The sequence below is a fragment of the Jaculus jaculus genome, chromosome 19 (genome assembly GCF_020740685.1).
Source record: "Jaculus jaculus isolate mJacJac1 chromosome 19, mJacJac1.mat.Y.cur, whole genome shotgun sequence".
In the NCBI taxonomy this organism is placed as follows: Eukaryota; Metazoa; Chordata; class Mammalia; order Rodentia; family Dipodidae; genus Jaculus; species Jaculus jaculus.
In genome coordinates, this window is record NC_059120.1 from 18928643 (window position 1) to 18949817 (window position 21175).

The window sequence follows — 21175 nt, forward strand, 5'->3', positions numbered from 1 at the left end:
AGTGGTTAAGGTACTTGCCTGCAAAGCTAAAGGGCCAACATTCTTTTTCCCAGGACTCATATAAGCCAGATGCACAAGGTGGTGCATGTGCCTTCAGTTCTTCTGCAGCAGCTAGAGGCTCTGGTGTGCCCATACTTTCTCTCTCTCTCCCCTCTTTCTCTCTCTCTCTTCCAAACAAATAAAAAATAAAAATAAAATAAAGAATTTCAGGATAGTGAGCTTGTCCAATTGTCTGGGAAAATAAGTAAAGATGGCCACGTACCCTAATATCCTAAGTAGAAGGAACAGGAAGTGAAGCTTAGCACACACAACCTTGTTCATGCTTGCAACTCACAGAGTAATTCTGTGAGACAGGAGTCATGCTGGGAGCAATAATAAATCATCTGTTTCTTTGACCTGGGGGTCTGTGTCTTCTGTCAGGATATGTATATAAAATGCTGATGGGATAGCTGGTCAGTTTCCAAATAAGGCAAAGTCTTAAATCCTTCATAATTTCTGACCTCACACTGGGAAGGAGACCTCCTGAGCCTCATCCCCTAGGTGGAGCAGGAAGCATCAGAAGTGGCTGCTGGTTTAGAAATCCTAGAGTTTTCCAAGAGAGTAGGGCGGGTGATGAGGCAGGGGAGACTTCTTAAGTTGCTGTCTGTTTTGTTTATTTGTTTTTTTTTTTTTTGAGGTAGGGTCTCACTTTAGCTCAGGCTGACCTGGAATTCATTGTGTAGTCTCAGGGTGGCCTCGAACTCACAAAGATCGTTCTACCTCTGCCTCCTGGGTATTGGGATTAAAGGCGTGCGCCACCACACCCGGTTTGCTGTCTCTTTTTAAAGTAATTTTTGTTTTATTTTATTTATTTATTTTAGAGAGCAAGAGAGAAAGAGAGGGAGAGAGAGACAGAGAACAGTTGCACCAGAGAACGGGTTCACCAGAACTTCAGATGCATGCTCCACCTTATGCTTCTGGCTTTCGTGGGTCTTGGGGAATCGAATGGCGGTCCTTTGGCTTTACAGGCCAACACTGTAACCACTAAGCCATCTCTCCAGCCCTTACGTTGCCGTCTCTTGCATGAATCTGTACTATTAAAGGTAAGACTTAGAGAGATAGAGATTAAAACTCCCCCAGATCCCTTTATGTTGACCAGAACAACAACCACAGAAAGAAAGAAATGGATGGGTGTATCAAGTGATGTGGAAAATGAGTCAGCAGGGACTATGCACTGCTGATGGGAGTGTAAACCAGGGAAATTTATAATTTAATGAGTAATTTTAGAAGTACTCATAGAGCTGAAAATGCCAACTCAGTGTTCCAGAAATTCTGATCTTGAGAATGTGTATGGAGAAGCTGGCATAAGTTACATCTCTTCTCTCTCTCTCTCTCTCTCTCTCTCTCTCACACACACACACACACACACACACACACACACACACATATTCATTATTACCATTTTGACTTAACAAATCCATCCTACTTCCTCTATGACACTCAATGCTAAGAGCAATCCTGTGGCTTTATCATCAAAGCATTATTACAATGGTCCTAGAAGTGTTTTATTTTTCACAACACAACAAAGAGCAGAAGATACCGTGATTGTGGAGAAAGCTAAAAGAGTTTGACATAGTTAAATGACTGGGGTAGTGTGTGTATTATTTTGAGTCTTAAATTTTTTGTTTTACTTTTATTGATTTATTTAAGAGTGACAGTCAGAGAGAGAAAGAGAAAGAGGCAGACAGAGAGAGAGAGAATGGGTGCACCAGGGCCTCCAGCCACTGCAAAGGAACTCCAGACGCGTGCGCCCCCTTGTGCATCTGGCTAACGTGTGTCCTGGGGAATGGAGTCTTGAACTGGGGTCCTTAGGCTTCACAGGCAAGTGCTTAACCGCTAAGCCATCTCTTCAGCCCTATTTTGAGCTTTAAAGACCAAGAGAATTACTTTCTATGTGAAGGAAAAGAAAAACAAACAAATAATGAGTCTTTTTTTGGTGCACATGCGTGTAATGTGGTGTGTGTACAGGTGCATGCATGTATGATGTCTGCATGTGTATGTGCTCACGTGGTGCCCCATGAGCCCACCTGTAGCTGGTGTGCTCACCTGAGGTAGCCAGAGGGGCACTTAAGTTGTCCATATCCACCGCTTTTCTACCCATTCTTAATTGAGCCATAGTTGCTTACTGGTCTGGGAGCTTGATGGTTTTTCACAAGCCCCGGTGAATCTCTGCTCTCTGCTCTCCACAGGGCTGGGGCTGAGGTTGTATATGGCCATGCTCTGCTCTTTATGTGGGTCCTAGGGATCAAACTCAAGCCCTCTCTCAGCATCCTCAGGCCCTTATGATTGCATGGGAAGCACTCTTAACCCCGAGTCATCTCTCCACCTTAAGAATCTTTATCAGAAGGTTCCATTTGTTCCCCTTATCCACTAAAGATGGGCTTTAGGCAGAAAAGATTGTATCTGAATACGAAAAGAAATTTTGGCAAACATTTTAAGTATTGCCAAAGATGACCGACAAACACGTTAACCACATAATTTTAAAACTGAAGTTACAAGCCCTTGGCTACATGGACCAGGTACATTTTTGACTGACTTTTCTTTTGTTCTATAGGACTTCAGATATTCAGAGAAACTGAGGGACTTTGTGGATTCATTTGTTTTCTGTTGCCATAACAAAATACCTGAGACCAAGAACCTTAAACAGTAAAGAGACGTATTTGTCTCATGATTCTGGAGACTCGGGATTCAAATAGCATGGCAACAATGTCTTAGCACAGGCCTCCTGGCCATGTCCAAGCATGATTAAGAAAAAGAAGAGAATTGGTCACACATAGGAGAGAATAAGTGAGTGTGAGTGATCTTGTCTTATTTTATGGCAACCTACTCTTGCCAAAAAACTCACTCCATGAGACTAGAATAAATCTGGGTCTCACCATACTGTGGACCAAGCTTCCAGCACATGAACCTCTGACAGCCACAGCCAAACCAGATTCAAAGCATAGCAGTCTGCTAGGGAGAATGAGCTCATATTGGAGTCCTCATCACTGTCTAAGGATGATCACTCTTGGGCTTCTCCTGGCAGCCTGCATGCATCTTTGCTGTTTCCCCACTGTGAACAGAGGGGATTTGTCGGTCCTTTCAGCCAGAGGCTCTCCAAACCAACCTGGACATGAGTGACTAGATACAGTGTGGGGTGGTGGACTAAGAGTCATCATGAGTGGAACAGGTCTTGTCAAGCATTTTGTATTTCATAGAGAAAATTCAGTTCCACTCAGTACATTTACTGAAGACCCACTGTGTGCTAGCTGCAGAACCAAGTACTAAGGACATACTGTCAGTGAACTGAACACAGTTCTCATCATCATGTGAGTCTAGTGGGACAGACAGACATTAAGCAAATGATCTCAAAGGTGATGAATATCATTAAAGAGAAACTAAATGTTAAGGAGAAAACTTTGAGTCAGAGTCTACGTGGGTTTAATTTTAGATTAGAAAGGCTATTTCTGTCTTACGAGATAAAGTAGCAATTTAAAAAATCTGCTTTTTGGGAAGTAGCTATTCATTCACACATATAGGCAAATTCATGTTTCTCATATAAATCCTAAATAACATAAATTATGAAGGAGCAGTTAAACTTGTGAGGAAATGGTTGTGTACTTAATTATGAAGTCCTTCATCCACTTTCTCTATGTAATGAGGATGTAGGTTAGGCATTACATTTTATTTGTCACCACACTCCAACCAGAACCCAGTCAAAATGCTCATTTAACTAAGCAGTATGGATGGTTTAATCTCCACATGGTTGGCAAAGGGCAGAGAGTGTGATAAAGCTTGCGAGGAGATGGTTCTCTTGGGGAAAACAATACCTGAGATGAAAGTGAGGCAACTGGGCTGGAGCAATGGCCTAGCAGTTAAGGAGCTCTCCTAAGAAGCCTCAGAGCTCTTGTTCAAATCTCAAGGTCCCTGTGTGTGGCCAAACGCAAAAGTGACGCAAGCATGCAATGTCCCATGCATCTGGAGTTCCTTCACAGGGGCTGAAAGGCCCAGGCACACCCATTCTCTTTCTCTCTCTGCCTCTTTCTCCCTTTCTCTGTCTCTCTCTCAGAAATAAAAAATAATAAAAAAAAGTGAGGCAACCTATGCAAATGATACAGGAGGATGACCCAAAGCCAGGAGTGCATAGTGAGAGCATGAGCAGAGTGGGAACCAGCAGGGCCAGCTCTCGGGGACAGGCCCGGAAGCCTTGCACCTGAGACTGGTCAGAGAGCCCTGCCTATCTATCTGACCCTCACATACCCTTGGCCAAGGGTCACCTCAGAGAGTACTCACCACTCCCACTGTCCTTGTGAAGCAGTTACCTCCTTGTTGCTGGGGCGAAGCAGCCATTCAGAAGCAGCTTTTGGAAGGAGGGGCTTTGTTTGAGTTTCTACGAGGAAAACTTTCATCATGGCAGGAAAAGTAAGGTGTTGGGGTCAGGTTCGCTTTGCTGGCAGATATCACCCTACCCAGAGCAGCTTGTGGGGGAAAAAAAGAGGGTTATTTTGGCTTATAGGCTCAAGAGGGAAGCTCCATGATGGCAGGGAAAATGATGGCATGAGCAGAGGGTGGGCATCACTCCTTGGCCAAAATCAGGTGGACATCGGGAACAGGAGAGTGTGCCCAAATACTGGCTGGCTATAACACCCGTAAGCCCGCTCCCAACAATACACTGCCTCCAGGAGGCGTTAATTCCCAAATCTCCATCAGCTGGAAACCTGTCCTACAGAACACCTAAGTTTATGGGGGACCCCTGAATCAAAGCACCATACATGGCACGAGTCGGAGGCTGGCTAAGGTAGCCCCCCATCATCACACCTAGCTACTAGAACAAGGGGATAGGAAAGACACCGGCTCCTCCTACAAGAGGTGATTCAAAAATATGTGTTTCCTTCCTGGTCTGAAGGGTGAGGGCTGAGCATCTAACACAATGCAATTCAATCAGAAATACACTTAAAAAATATTTTATTTATTTATTTAACAGGGAAAGAGGAAGAGAGAGAGAGAGAGAGAGAGAGAGAGAGAGAGAGAGAGAGAGAGAGAGAGAGAATGGGCACACCAGGGCCTCCAGCCACTGCAAACAAACTCTAGATGCATGTGTCCACTTGGGCATCTGGCTAACGTGGGTCCTAAGGAATTGAACCTGGGTCTTTTGGCTTTGCAGGCAAATGCCTTAACGGCTAAGCCATCCCTCCAGCCCAGAAATACATCTTTTTTTTTTTTTTTTCAGACAGGTCTCTTGAGACTACCTTGGGTTGGGTAGATTGTATATAGACCCTAGAATCTGAGGATACTGCTGAGGAAATTCGTGGGTTTCCGTTAGAGTTCTAGAGGACAAAAGGGGAGTTTCCCAAATGTCTCTCTCCTGGAACTAACTTGTCATTTGCTCTGAGAACTCTGCTTGGCTAGGACTATACTTGGACTTCCCTGGCTGTCCTTGTATTGAGGAAGGATCCTGCTAAGTGAGTTCAGTGAGAAAAAAAAAAAAATCCCCTACTGTTTTTTGGTACCTGTCCACCCTCCGTATCTTATTCCTGTGGCCTGCATTCAGCAAGAATTCTTTTTTTTTTTTAAACAAAAGAAATGTATTTCTTTTTTTTCTTTTCTTTATTTATTTTTTAAAATTTTTTATTAGCATTTTCCTTGATTATAAAAAAAAATCCCATGTTAATTCCCTCCCCCCCACACTTATTATTCTTATATGTTGGTCTTGTAGGTAACTTGATTTTTCTCTCTAACTGCTTTCAATATTTTTTCTTTGGTGTGTGTGTTTGGAAGTTTGATTATAATATGGCGAGGAGAGGTTCTTTCTGGGTTTTGTCTGGCTGGGGTTCTAAAGGCTTCCTGTATCTATATTGGCACCTCTTTCCCAATTTGGGGGAAATTTTCTTCTATGATTTTGTTGAAGACACATACTATGCCTTTTGAGTGAAATTCTTCTCCTTCTACTATGCCCTGAATTCTAATATTTGATCTTTTCATAGTGTCCCGAATATCTTGAAATTCCCACTCATACTTTTCTATAAGTTTGTCTTTCTCTTTGTTGGCCTGTATTAGATCTGCCACTTGGTCTTCTAGCTTAGATATTCTGTCCTCTCCTTCATCCATTCTACTGGTGAGATTTTCTACACAGTTTTTTATTTCATTAACTGTGTTTTTCATTGCTAGTAATTCTGACTGGTTTTTCTTTATTATTTCTATTTCCTTCTTTATGTCCTGTATTGCCTTCTTTATTTCATGAAATTGGTGTCCTGCATCTTCTTTGATTCCTTTGATTTCCTCTTTAAGTTCCTCTTTGAATTCTTTGATTTGTTCTCTGACTTCTTTGAATATATTTACAATCATTCTTTTGAAATCTTTTTCAGGCATTTCCTCTAACTTATTATCACTGGAGGTCATTTCTGATGCATTAATATTTTTAGGTGGATTTATATCGTCTTGCTTTTTAGTGTTTCTTGTGTTATAATGTATATATTTTTGCATCTTGGATTAAATTAATGCTTGGATTTCCTAGCTAGCTGGGTATTCTTAGCTGTATCAATTGATTTGATGTTATATATTTTCAGGGTAGGAGCTTAAGGTGTTAGATGTGGCTCTTAAGACTCTGAGAGTATCTACAAAGGTGCTCCTAGGGGTTGAGTTTCCCTGCTATGGGAGTATTCAAGTAGCTGAGTGGAATACACCGGTAGATTCTAAAAGTTAACTAAACACTGTACCCATTCAGTCAACAGCAGCGCCATGTATGTATGCCAGAGTAGTTATTATAACAACCAGATCCTCTATCAACACAGAGGTTAAGATTTCTGGTCTGATGAGGGATCCCAGTCAGCTTGTGACCAACTGAGACCCTTCCCTGGTGCAAACCCAGTTACCTTGGATGAGTTTGGTCTCAGTCAAGTTGCTGCCTGGGTCGTCGGGCTGCTGTTCTGATTTCTGGAGCTGGGCACTGGCTTTTCCTACGGGGCAAACCGAGCCTGGCAACTGTGGCCCTGCAGATCAGCACCCCCGCTGCTGGAACTGCTGCTGCTTCTGGGTCTGCTGTTGTTGCCGCTCCTGGGTCTGCCGCTGCTGCCACTCCTGGGTCTGCTGCTGCTGGGGCCACTGGTACCGGTTCCGGAGCTGCTGATGTTGCTGACGAACTCTGCTCCTGCTTGGGTCCCGCTGTCGGCTCAGGTTGGCGTGGCCGGGTCCCGGGCCGCTGCTCTGTTCTCTGGAGCTGGGCTCAGGCAGTGGGGGAGGGGAGGGAGCCACGGCTGCTCCGGTTCTCTCGCTGCTCCACGTGTGCTTCTACCTGGCGGTCTGCTCCTCCGCTGCTCGCTGCCGCTCTCCCCTCACGTTTCCTGAGTTGCGGAGAGCGCGGTGTGAGGGGAAGCTCCTGCGGCTGGAGCCGAGTCTGGCGGCTTTCTGGTGCCCCCCGCCACCGCCGCGGTTGGTGGAGCTGCCGGAGCCACTTTTGCCGGCCTGTGCGGGCTCTGGATGCTCTGGATCTCTCCTACTTCTCCGCTGCTGCTTCAATTTCCTATACACCTCACTTTTTAGTAAAAGTGTGTATTTTGCTGAGGTTTTTTGGTCTTTTTCCCCCCAGGCTGCTTTGGGGTGGAATCTACGCCACCATCTTAATCGGAAGTCTCTATTATGTTGGTCTTGTAAGAATCCTGCTTGTCCTGGCCCTTTTAGTAAGTTTCCATTCACCACCCTCACTTGGTTCTAAATCCTCCTGTGTCCTTCTTAGGGTTACGGCTGAGCTCAGTTTCTCTGCACAAGACCATTGCAGGGGTTCCTGAGCCTATCACGGTATCTGTCTCTTGCCTTACTGTGCCAGAGAGATGGCTCAGTGGGGAAAAAAGAAAACAAAACACTTGCTGTGAAAGCACAAGGATCTGGGTTCAGATTCCTAAAACATGCTAAAATATGCCAGCTGTGGTGATGCCCACCTGTAAGCCCAGTGCTGAGGAGGTGGAGACGGGAAACGCTGGGGCTCTCAGCCTAGGTAGTTTAGCCACATCAGTGAGCTCTAGGTTTTGTGAGAGAGATTTTGACTCAAACAATAAGGTATAGAGTGACTAAGCAAGACCCTGGACATCATTCTCTGGCCTCCACATACATGTGTATATGCACTTGCACACACAGATGTGCCCTCCCACATATATGAGCACATATACCACACCCCCACACATACACAAACAAAACAGTCATCATTTAATGCAATTCCTTTTACAATTCTATCATCTGTGTATTCAACTCATACTAAGAGTTATGTATGGATAAGGCAATGTTATCAATGGGAGATGCTCATGCTAGGTATTTGGGCATTGGGTTGAATAAGATGGGGTCCCTTTGCTGAAAGAAGGGTGGGAAGGAAGTTAGGTGGTAGAGAAGAATAAAGAGATTAAAAACAGGTCATAATTAAAGCCAGGCACGGCAGCGCATGCCTTTAATCCCAGCACTTGGGAGGCAGAGGTAGGAGGATTGCCGTGAGTTCAAGGCCACCCTGAGACTACATAGTGAATTCCAGGTCAGCCTGGGCTAAAGTGAAAACCTACCTCAAAAAATAAAACAAAAACAAACAAAAAGAACAGGTCATAATCAATGGCACAGGTTTGAAGAGCAGTGAGCAATCCCTAGGTGTTGGAAGATTCCATCTGTTCTCGTAACCATAAGACTTTGTTTCCACCCCATGCAATGATGACTTATCAGATACTTCCAGAAGCATGGGAATGAACATCCTTATGGTTTGTGTTAAGATGTGGAGCTAGCGTATGTGAAGTCAACCTTGTCTCCAGACAGATCATATTTCCATTTTCTGCACAGAGCAGATAGATTCTATTAGTCTCCCTCTTAGTCACTAAGGACTTCATAAATTCCTCTTTGTAATTGACTTGCTTTCAGACAATAATTGTTAACTGATAAATAGGAGAAATGTCAGGCGTGGAATCAGTAGAGAGAGAGAGCAAGGAGAAAGAGAGAGAGTTTCTCTGTGTGCTGACGAGGAATTGCTGATAAGACCTCTGATCCCATTAAGGATCTAAACTCTTCAGATGGAGTTGATGACAGCCCCGTGGGCTGCTGGAGTCCTCACCAGCGTGGCTGTTCTCAGCGCATGTTCAGCCAAAGGGGCGGTGAAATCAATGCGGGAATTCCATGGCCTCCAAGAAAATTACTGTTGAGAGATGACCCAGTTCTTTGATTGGTGTCACCAGAAGACAGGCCTCCTTGAGAAATGAATGGAATGACGTCGTCCAGCTGCTTAAATTCTTCCTATTATATACATTTGCTTTCAAGTGACTTTAGCATTTTAACATACACGACCACTTGTTTTCCTCCCAGGGTTGGGCTGTGGGCATCTTGGAAGTGGGAGCCAGAGAGCAGGGGCCACTCTGCACCTCACAGGTGAATGCCAGCCTTCGTATTTTTCCTTGGACCCTTTCATGACGAAGGGGGAACAATGTGGCCTGAACAGATGAATGATCCAAAAAAGAATTCCTCCCTCTTTCACAGTACTCTTGTGCAGAAGAATAACAGTTAGTGGGGCTGGAAGGATGGCTTAGGGGTTAAGGCACTTGCTTGCAAAGCAAAAGGGCTTAGGTTCGACTCCTCAGGACCCACATTAGCCAGATGCACAAGGGGTGCACATGTCTGGAGTTCATTTGCAGTGGCTGGAGGCCCTGGTGTGCCTGCTCTCTCTCTCTCTCTTTCACTCTACTTGCCTACTTCTATATCTCTTTTTCTTTCAAATAAATAAATAAAAATAAACTATTTTTAAAAAAGAATCACAGTTAGTGGTATGACTTTAAATCCTGGGGCCCTAAGCACTACGTGGTCACCTTCCCTTTCATGACCGCCCAGCCCCCTGCATTGTGTGCTCTGGCATTGCTCATTCCCAGTTTCACACTTACTGCTGAAGACTCTCCAAAGGGTCTTGTCAGCGTGTTAAAAAAAATTTTTTTTTGTTTTTTATTTTTATTTATTTATTTGAGAGCAACAGACAGAGAAGGAGGCAGAGAGAGAGAGAGAGAGAGAGAGAGAGAGAGAGAGAGAGAGAGAGAGAATGGGCGCGCCAGGGCTACCAGCCACTGCAAACGAACTCCAGACGCGTGCGCCCCCTTGTGCATCTGGCTAACGTGGGACCTGGGGAACCGAGCCTCGAACCGGGGTCCTTAGGCTTCACAGGCAAGCGCTTAACCGCTAAGCCATCTCTCCAGCCCTTGTCAGCGTGTTTGAAGTACCTAGATGCACGGTGAGAGAGGTGAGCTGTGGCAGGTAAGATAAAAACTAGAAGGCTGCCCAAGATGAGTAAGAATGTGGGGGTCCCCTTCCCCGTCTCAGGCCTGCTGCCTCTACTTGTCCCGTCTCCTCCCCTGCTCCGTGGTGCTCAGAAAGACACTGAATAGAATTTTACAGATACCAGGATAGCAGTAACAAAAGCGTTTACAAAGTTGAACATTTTGCTGAGTATTGACTATGTGCCAAACACTGTCCTAAGCATTTTTTTTTTAATTATACTCATTTATTTGAGAGAGAGAGAGAGAAAGAGAGAATGGGTGTACCAGGGCCTCTTGCCACTGCAAAGGAATTCCAGACACATGCACTACCTTGGGCATCTGGCTTACATGGGTCCTGGGAAATTGAGCCTGGGACCTTAAGGCTTTGCAGGCAAGCACTTAACTGCTAAGCCATTTCTCCAGCCCCCCCCTTTTTAATAATATGTGGGCATGATGTACATGCACATGTGTGAAGGTATATGGAGGCCACATGATGTCAGGTGTTATTTCTTTCAGTTGCTGTTCACTTTTCTTTTTTCTGAAGCAGGGTCTCTCACTGACCTGGAGCACACTAAACTTCGGCTAGGCTAGCTGGCCAGTGGGGTGCTAGGGATTTGTATGTAATTCCCATCTCAGCCATTTCCTCAGCCTCTATTCTAAGCGCTTTTCTTACATTAATTTAATCTTAATAATGACTCCATAGGACATTTTGTCATTCCTTCATATCAGATGAGGAACCGAGACACGGAAAGCTGAAGTATCTGCATCCCCTTCTTAGTAACCACTCCCTTCTAGTTAGGGTGACTGTAAAGGATCAAATAAGAACCCTAGATGCTTGTTTATTTGTTTTCTGAGACAATACCATCTGTGGCCCAAGCTGGTCTCAGAATCACTGTATAGTTGAGGATGAATTTGAATTCCTGATCCTTCTTCCTCTACCTCCCATGAGCTGGGATTATAGGTATGCTCCACTAAGCCTAGTTAAAAGATGAATGGCAATGCTTATTATGTCTTTGTCAAATTGAAACATAGGTACTGGAAGCCAGGCGTGTTGGTGCATGCACTCAGGAGGCAGAGGCAGGAAGATTGCTTTGATTTTAAGGCTACCCTGAGACTACATAGTGAATTCCAGGTCAGCCTGGACTAGAGTGAAACCCTACCTCAAAAAAAAGAAAGAAAGAAAGGAAAAAAGAAAGAAGAAAGTAAGGAAGGAAGGGAGAAAGAAAGAAAAAAGAAAGAAAGATAGATATTGGGATGTTTTGGATGGAGATCATCCTGTGTCCTTTCTGGGAGGAACAGAACTATGACATCCAACAGGCTCTAGTCCTGTTTGTTTTGGAAAAGGTGAGTGATCCCAAGAGAGCCCCCATGTCCAGGATCATACCAACCACTTGGCCATCCCAATCCAAATGCACAGCTACGTGAATTCTCTTAGCCACTTTCAATGCAGGCATAAATGGTAAGATCCTGAGGCCACATCTGGCCACTTATGTGTGTCCGTGTTGCTGGTACAAAGTCAGATGAAGTAAAGTTTCTAAGGCAGCCCTGAGCTTCTCTAACCCCAGGCATTTAGGACAGAGCAAGTTTATAGAATAGGTTATTCGAACACACCTTTGACTTGGAAGAAACACTTTGGGCATTTGGACACACAAGGCCTATATTTTCCTGCATAGGGACCTGGAGCTATAAGCTCACTGGGAGAGCCTGAAGACCTTCCTTTGCCCTTTATTATTCTTGGTTTGTACAAAGTAAATGTGCGGTGAGATGGAAGACTTTCTACCCTCAGTATGACCTTGAACCTGTGCTTGGATGGGTTCAAAAAGATTGTTCAGTTTATAGCAGACAACAGTTGAAGGTAGCACAGAGGACTGTGGGATGACTTGTCTGAGAGGCACCCCTCAGTTTCCTTTGCGGGGCTCCATGGGGGGTATGACAAGGTATAAGGTGGCTTGTATCTCCTGCTTGGTTTCACACTGAGGCTGCCGTCTGACCAGCGGCATGAAATGGTCAAGAACATGGGGCGAGCCGGTGCTCTGGGTCTGTAAGCCTCACGTGTGTGCTTCCTGTATGTGGAAGGAGATGGCCCATGCCATAAAACCTCCCTGCAAGCCACAGAGGTGCCTGGCTGAACACCGTAATGGACTGCCTTGAAAGCCCAGCTTTGACAGATGTGAGGTTTGGGGCTCTACCCAGGTGAGAATCGAAGCAGCAAGAAGACCAGAGAAGGCAGCTGACCCAGAGTTGGGCCAAACTGTTTACCAGCAGGTGTGTTTTTGAAAATCTCCCTTAACTGGTCGTGGCAGCGGAAAATACCCCGCTGTTAAACGCACCTGCAATCCGCTGCCTTCCCAGTCCACCTACAAAAATTTTGACCTTTAAAGAAATGATGGAGAAGCTGGTGATTTTGTTTTCTTTTTCCTACGGCATTGAAGCTCCATCTATTTTAGGCTCCAAGGCAATTGCAGCCCACTTTACTGCCTATTTCACGTTACTTTTAAGTCTTCTGGCCACTAACAACCCTGAAGCTCTTCTCCCTCAGCAATCACTGCAGTCAAGATCTGCGATCTGTGGTTTGCAGATGACACGTACGTTTCTTGACTGATGGGTGCAGAAGCAGTTTGTGAACCAAAGGTGGCTAAGGTGGAGGTATGAGGCTTGGAGGGTGCAAGAGCAGATTACAACTGGAATATTATAATGCCAACTGAAATATCTATTATCACACAAATGTGCCACTGCTTTCTCATTACTGTGACTGAAGGGAAGATAAGTCAGTATTCCATTTGGGATGACCAAACACTTGGCAGATCTCTCTAGTTTGTCACTCCAGTGAGAGGGGAGCACTTCAGAAACCCAGGCGGGGAGCTAGTTTTTTTTTTAAGTACCTCTTCCCCACTCCCAAATGTCCAAACTCAAAAGAGAAAATTTTAGTTTCCTGTCCTTCTGACAATCTGTTTCTGGGATGCATCGGGCAATGATAGGCTTTCTGAGCTTTAGAACAATGATGGCTGCATTTTGGGGCTAGCTTTCATTTGACTATGTACAAAATATGCTAATTTTCAGATCTTGGCTAAAAAGTTATTTCGGTGCCATTTTATGGAAATATTCACTGATTTTTGAAAACACTATCTTAATGAATAGCTAGCCTTATTTGACTTTTTAAGCAGACATGATATGTATCTGGATGTAATGTGATCTGAAAGACACATTAATGAGATTGCTATCAGAAGGATTACTGAGCTGCTGTGTTCAGACACCAGGAAAAGCCAAATGGGTGTATCACGCATCCATTCTTAATCTTCAAAAGCAAATTTATTGAAGTGTCTCAATTTTGCCACACACCCTAACATCTGCATATGGGCCCAGATCCCTAATCCTGTCACACTGTGAGGCTGTAGATTAAGAGAATGTATAATCAATGCTTCTGTCGCTACCCATAAATATAGACTGCTAAATCAAGTGTGACTTTATACAGAAACCTCTTAAGTAGATTTTGCAGTAAATATTGCACAAATCCCAAAAAATTAAAATGAAACAAAAGCAGTAATAGCTTCTAGTATTTTCTCCCTTTGCCTAATTAAAAGTAACTTCTCTGTAAGTAGAAATCATTTTAGAAAGGTTTCAATAGCCGATATGAAGCAGACAGGAGGGGATGAAGACATAGAAACTCCACCATGTGTCTGACACTGTGTTGAATGCTTAGCATCCATTGTCTCACTTAACAATGAATCAAGAAGAACTCATTGACCGCCTCACTTCCTCAGTGTTCTGTGCTGAAGTTCTGGTGCCTCAGCCTTTCCTGGGCTTTTGCCCTTTGTGTTTTTTTGCTAATGTTCTTTTCTAGTGTTTGAGTGCTGTATTAGGTCTGAGAATGCTTGTGAAGGAGGCTGCGAACGTCACACGTCCCTGACTTTGTCAGACTTCCACAAGGAAACCAGGGGAGAAGGAAATCCTAGTTTGGAGTTAAATGACTAGCCTGTCTCCCAGTGCTGACAATTCAGATTCATGCCTCAGCAAAATTACAAATTACTCCATGTTATGGGCTTTCAGGGTCATTTAAGAACATTCAAAATGATGGCTGTTAAGTCCTCTATTGCCGAGGGTTTATTGTGCTACATGGGTTAGCGCCCTACTCCATTGTTATTTCAGTGACAATCAAAATGATGTCTATTTAAATTATTCTTTACAAGTTTTCATTGAATCTCAACTTTCTGACTATTCTCTCTTGTATTTTGCTGGTTTTTTTTTTAATTTTTAATTTATTTATTTGAGAGCGACAGACACAGAGAGAAAGACAGATAGAGGGAGAGAGAGAGAATGGGAGCGCCAGGGCTTCCAGCCTCTGCAAACGAACTCCAGACGCGTGCGCCCCCTTGTGCATCTGGCTAACGTGGGACCTGGGGAACCAAGCCTTGAACCGGGGTCCTTAGGCTTCACAGGCAAGCGCTTAACTGCTAAGCCATCTCTCCAGCCATATTTTGCTGTTTGAACTCCATTTGCTCAAAGGAATAATGTGAAGTAAAACGTAGCTGTTACGTATCCTAGCTTCTCAGAGAAGTCACAGATGTGCCATTAGAGAGACAGAGTTCTCAAAGCACTGGAAAAAGGGGAGGGTGTGTGCCTCCTTGCAGCTACCCACGCAAGGACACAAACATACCTGTAAGAAACACTGCTGGGTTTTTAAGTCTATGAAATCAACCACCTGAACTGTGAAATGTGGGGCTGAGAAGACAACCCAGTTGGTAAAGCAAGGGAACATGGGTTTAGGTTTCCAGTTCCCATTTGTGGTGGTTTGGTTCAGGTGTCCCCCATAAACTTAAGTGTTCTGAATGCTAGGTCCCCAGCATGTGGGAATTTGGGAATTGGGGCCTTCTAGAGGTAATGTTTTGTTGGGGACGGGCTTATGGGTATTATAGCCAGCTTCCCCTTGCCAGTGTTTGGCACACTCTCCTATTGCTGTTGTCCATCTGATGTAGGCCAGGAGGTGATATCCAGCTTCTGCTCATGCCATCATTATCTGCTGCCTTCATGGAACTTCCCCTCGAGTCTGTAAGCCAGAATAAACCCTGTCCTACCACCAGTGACTCAAGCTTGGTGTTTCCTGCCAGCAACACGAAGCTGACTGCATCATCGTGCTGAAAGCTACAGTCGCACTGGGAAGGCAGAGAGATGGGACCCACGGGGCTCACTGGCTAACTAGTCTAGCTGAATCAGAGAGCTCCACATTCAGTGATAGGCCCTGTCTCAAAGAATGAGGTACACAGCAATTGAGGAAGATACCTGTGACCTCTACACACATGTGCACCTCCACACATATAATGTGCACACACACACACAAACACATGCACAAATGCCAAAAAGTACATGAAGTGTCATTCACCATTCTGTTGATTGTGTGACTGGATGAAAACTCTGAGTGTTTCCAACAGTGCAGGGGATGGAGGTAAATGGTGGTCACGTTGGACCACCTCCACCACTGCTTCCACATCTACCTAGCTTTCAGCATCTTCGCTTTTCTGCAAGAACGTGCATGTTTGTGTCACTCTTTGGGGAATGTGCATTTGCTTGCAACACAGAATTTTTAAAAAATGCTAATTTGGTTTTCGTAGACGATGATTGATTGACTTCAGTGTTCAGTGACAGCAAGACTTCAAAAGTATGTCAGAACAGAAGTCTCTTCGTGTAGCGGAGGATGGGAGTCTGAGAAAGTACGTCTCCAACAGCACCAATTCCTTCCTCCTCTGTGTGATTCCTCCCTTTTCTCTCGCTGTCACTTCCATGTGTTTCTGAATATCTAGCAGAGATCTGGAAGGAATCCCAACTGCTCCAGTTCTGAGAAAACCAACCAAGTACCATGCTTCACGGCCAGTGATGGTGACTCATGAACTGTCACCAAAACCCAGCACTTCACTTGCTGGCGCTATGCTCAAGGCCATCCTCAGGTCAGCACCCACACAGGGACAGGGCAGAGCAGGGCAGGTGGTTGGAATAGTTTGCTCCTGGGATAGATATACTAATACCAGACGTCACATCAATTTGATCCTAGCAAGATTCCCTCAGAAATTATACTGCTAAATCAATTTAGTTCTTGTCCCTAAGAATTAATATTTTAGTGATGTCGGAAGTGCTCAGTGTAGTGTACAAGGCTTTCAGGAACTGCAGACTTCATGTGTTCCTAGATATATATCATTCACTATAAAGGTCAGAGGTCATGCAGGTCACTTTTACATGAGTCATTTTATGGACCTAGATCCCAAACACCACATACCCTGGTTGTATCCCCTAAGAGGATAACCATCAGCTTAGAGAATTCATGAGGCTCGAGCTGAACTGAAGAAAGTGGAAAGGTTGCAATCACCAGGTACCCTGGCTTCCTTGGCTAAAGAAATGAGCACATAATCTTGCAGACAGAATCTTTGGCCTTTAGATTATTTTTGTACGTGTTTGTGTAGTGTGTTTGTATTTGCATGTGTATGTGTTTGTATGTGTGTGGGTGCCAAGTATTTGTGTTTATTTGTATGTGTGTAGGTGTGTGTTTGTATGTGCATGTGTTTGTGTGTGTGTGCATGTACACGTGTGTATATGGAGACCCAAGGTATATATATGGTGGGGAATCTTCCTTTACAAAACTCTTTCTAGCAGGTACATTCAATGGTCTTCTACATAAATCAATATTTTCCTCATATCCCAATCCTAGACACTTCTATCTGGTGGAATCATAACCATATATTATGAGAGTGCATTTCACACACAAAAAATCTATAGAATGGGCCTGGAGATATGGATTAGCAATTTAAGCATTTGCCTACTAAACCCAAGGACCTAGGTTTGATTCCCCAGGACCGACATAAGCCAGATTCACATGTGGCATGTGTGTCTGGAGTTCGTATGCAGTAGCTGGATGCCCTGGTGCTCCCATTCTATCTATCTATCTGCCTCTTTCTCCCTTTCTCTTTCTCAAATAAATAAATAAAATATATTAAAAAACTTTAAAAATCTACAAAATGAGCTTGCATAGGCAATGAGGACTAAATAAACTATGGCATGGGGATACGTTTGTTTACCTGTCTGAGATCCTTTGAACATCAAGCTTGTGGGTATGGGCTTGTGCGCATGACTGTTTCCCTCTAATGTTAAGGTCTATGTCTATAGAGAAGACTTAGAGCAGGTGGATTCCCAATTTAAAATTCCACTTTCTTCTGGAAATAATGAATCACAGAAGAGTTTATGCAAGCTCAGTAAATGTAACCAAATATACGGGTACTTCCTGAAACTGAATGATCCAGTGATACAGAGGAAGCAATTGCAATCTTAATTGGCATCAAATGATAGGAAATTAGTTTCATGGTAAATATTCATTCTCTTTATTATCAAATCTGTTATTTGCATTAGAGTTGCGACATTTAGCCTGCTAGAAGAAAGCCGATGTCATTTGCTTGTGTAAAGCATTCTAATTGAGGGTTAAGCACCAATTCTTTATGAAGATTTCAGGAAGCTTGTGCTGTTTTGTTCAGAGGACACCAAAACTAATGCCAAATATGGCCTATATTTGTCAATAAGGTTTCCTAAATAAAAGCTAGCCTCAGTTGATCAAATATAAAAAATATCATAACACTATTCCCTTAGCAGGCTCATTAAAGAAACATTGGTAGGGTCCCTTAAAGAGAACTTTTGGTTTTCTGTTGCTATATAGCTAATACCTGAAAACTTACTCATTCAAAATCACTGTGTATAGCTATGTATCATGGGTCTGTGGGTTGACAGGGCTCACTTGAGTAGTTTTAACTTGGAATTTCTCACAGGCTTGCAGCTAGAGTTAGAGTCATCTGAGTCGGTGAGTGAATTGGATGTTTAGGATGTTTTCTTCACTCTCATGTTGAAAAAATGCTTTGGTTGGGATATCAGGAACTGTGTAGGCTGGCTGGGCATCTCTCTCTCTCTCTTTCTCTCCAAGTGGCTAGCTTTTATCCCCCCTAAAACATGAAGGTGTTAACACAGTTGAATTCTGACAGAAGGTGGATATCATCAAGAGGAACATGTTGAAACAGCCTGACAGATGTTGAAAGACAGTTTAGGAACTGGCCTTGAAGTCCTGTTGTACTCTATGGTCAAAGCAGTCTCAGGCTAGCTCAGATTCAGTAGGGCTCAGGAACTAACTTCACCTCTGGAAGGAGGGAAGTGTGTACCTAGAGGGAAGGAAGCACTCTGATGATAGGCTTCCTGAAGAAAAACTGTCACTAGAAGAGGAAACACTCTTCATATTTGTAACTTCTCAATCAGATCGCTTTGGAAAATATTCCCACTTAACCAGATACAACCTTTGGAGGTAGGAAGAGACTGTGAAGGCCAAGTGCTGGGGAAAAACTTCTGTAGTCTGCAGGTTCTCCCATGAGGATGGTGTTTTCTCTCCATCCCAAGAAGGGAAAACTCATTTATTCTATTCTATCCATAAGGAAGAGACATGACCTACCTGAGGAGTGTGTATGGAAGAAGTGATTGATCTGGTGACAATAAGCCCAGCTATCCTTTCTTCCAGAGGAGACTCTTCAGAAAGCACAAGTTCACTCTACCCTGTGGAGGAGGATGGCTACAGTTTCACTCAGCCAAGAGCTGAAGGATAAATTTGCCTAATTCAAGACTGGGCTGTTGGGACACCTCATGAGTGACATATACTAGAGGCTGACTGATCCTCACATCTAATGTCTCAACTGGGTCACATTCTGGGAATTATTGGTCCTCTCTGTGATAGTTACTGTCTTCCTTGTGGACTTGATTAGATTTAGAATCCTCTAGACGATACACCTTTGGGCACATTTCCTGAGAGGGTTAACTGGGAATAAAAGAGCTAGTGGGGGTCAGCACCAGCCTCTGAGCTGGGGTTTCAGACTGAATAAAAGAGCAGACAGTTGAAGACTCAGTGAGCACCAGAATTCATCACTCTCTGATTCCTGACTTGAAGCCATAATGTGACCAAACACTTCATGCTCTCGTTACCATGCATTCCCTCCGTGATACATTGTAACCCCTCAAACCTTGAGCCAAAGTGAATGCTTCCTTCTTTAAGTGGCTGCTGGCCAAAAGTTTTGTCATCACAATGAAAACAATAATGAGCATTTGCCATATTCCCAAACACTCATCCTCCCTAGTCAATTTCTGAAGGTGAAATTTTACTCGAAGAGAACTCCTTTTTTTTTTCCCCCTGTGACTATTTATTGGGTAATGTATTTTGTGTCAAACACTGCCCAGTGTTTTACATTTCTCAATGTGACAGAGATTGTTCACTCATTTTCCAGGTTAGATATCAAGGCTCTGTGTCACACAGTGACCATGTGATGGTAGCAGGTTTTGAATACACAAAACCTTTACTTTGTTCTTCACCTTAGCACCAGAGCCAAGCATGCCTTCATTCATGTATGATTTAGTTTCTTTATTTGCATGCATATGTGTGTGTGTGTGGGGGAACACCAGGGTCTCTTGCTGCTGCACATGTAATGAACCATCCAGTTGGCTTTACATCAGTTGATGGGGAATTGAACCCAGGCTTTACTTAACAAGCAAGTGCCTTTAATTACTAAACCATCTCCACAGCCCCCATATAATGTATGCTTTTTAACTGATCGTGCTGTCTCATAGCTTCTTTGTTTCCATCAAATAACAAAGATGAATAAGTGAGCCATGTTGAACACTGTCACATGTCAGGTCCCATTCAGGAGCTGCTCATGAATGCTCCTCTTTAGTCCTTGGAACTCTCCCATGATGCAGGTGATGTTTCGGTTGTCACAAGGAAGCCCAGCAAATCGAAGGTCGTTCTTCAGGGTGCTGTACAGAATGGTTTCTGGGCCACTGGGGAAAGTTCTTTTGTCCTCTGGTGTTTTTTCAACTTGCTCATTGACGACGGAACGCATAACATAGCTTTGTGTAAACCCGGAGGAGTAGGCATTCACTTAACATCTTTTCATAGGTATTAGGAATGTAGTCAGAAGAGCACATTGGGGTGGGACAAAGCTTTTGGGGGTGGGGCAGGGGACTGAACACTCCAAGACAAGCAGCATCACGAGGGGAGGGAAGAAAGGACAATAAACAAGGAGACAATGACCTCCTTCCATGTCTGCCTTCCCCAGGCAGGGCTCTTTTCTATTAGACTTTTAGCCCGTAACTCATGCCCTTCCCCAGAGTTCTTGAAAGCAGGCACTATTGAGAAAGCAGCCCATCTAAAAGTCTATTTCCTGCTGTTTCCCTGCTTCCAGAACTGGCTGAAGTTTACTTTTTGGTACTCCAGAGACCTAGCTTCTTCTTGCCTTCTTCCAATGTGGTCTATTTAATCTCCTGTCGTGTGGGAAATTATGTTCAAAATCTCCGTGATCCTCTGTCCATAGTAAGTTATGCATGTAGCGACAAGTACATGCCACAAGGTCTCGAGATTATATCTGCAATGTGTTGCTGCTGGCTGTTCATCAAGATAGGCTGGAAGAAAAACATTATTTTCAGGTGTGAAAAACCGTCACCTTTATCAAATAATTTTTCTTGCATTTTCCCAAGACGTTGTAGCCTATTTAAACTTGGGAGGTTAAGTTTGTAGCATTCATTATGACTGAAAATTTAGTTCACACAATCATGATGCTCTCTTTATTAGGTGTTACCGTTAAACAATATTAAAATAAACACAATGTGGCTGGCCTTTTGTAGGCTACATGGCATGTTTACTCCTTTGCCTGGTTTCTTAATTGCATTTATTCATCTTTCTGAATACTGATGTCACTGCCACCCACAGTATTAGCTACTGTAGAGTATGTGGTTTACATTTGATTTTGTCCAGTGGTAGCATTTGATGAAGTGGGGTGTCTTGTTTGACTGTTTTGTGCAGTGTGTTTGGATGTTTGTTGTTAGCTATGGTCCCA

At 43.8% G+C, this 21175-nt stretch overlaps 1 pseudogene; it reads left to right on the top strand.

Annotated features, from left to right (window-relative positions):
- LOC101610979 overlaps positions 1 to 14252 on the top strand; it is a 108793-nt pseudogene extending 94541 nt beyond the window's left edge.
- The last annotated feature ends 6923 nt before the right edge of the window (positions 14253 to 21175 follow it).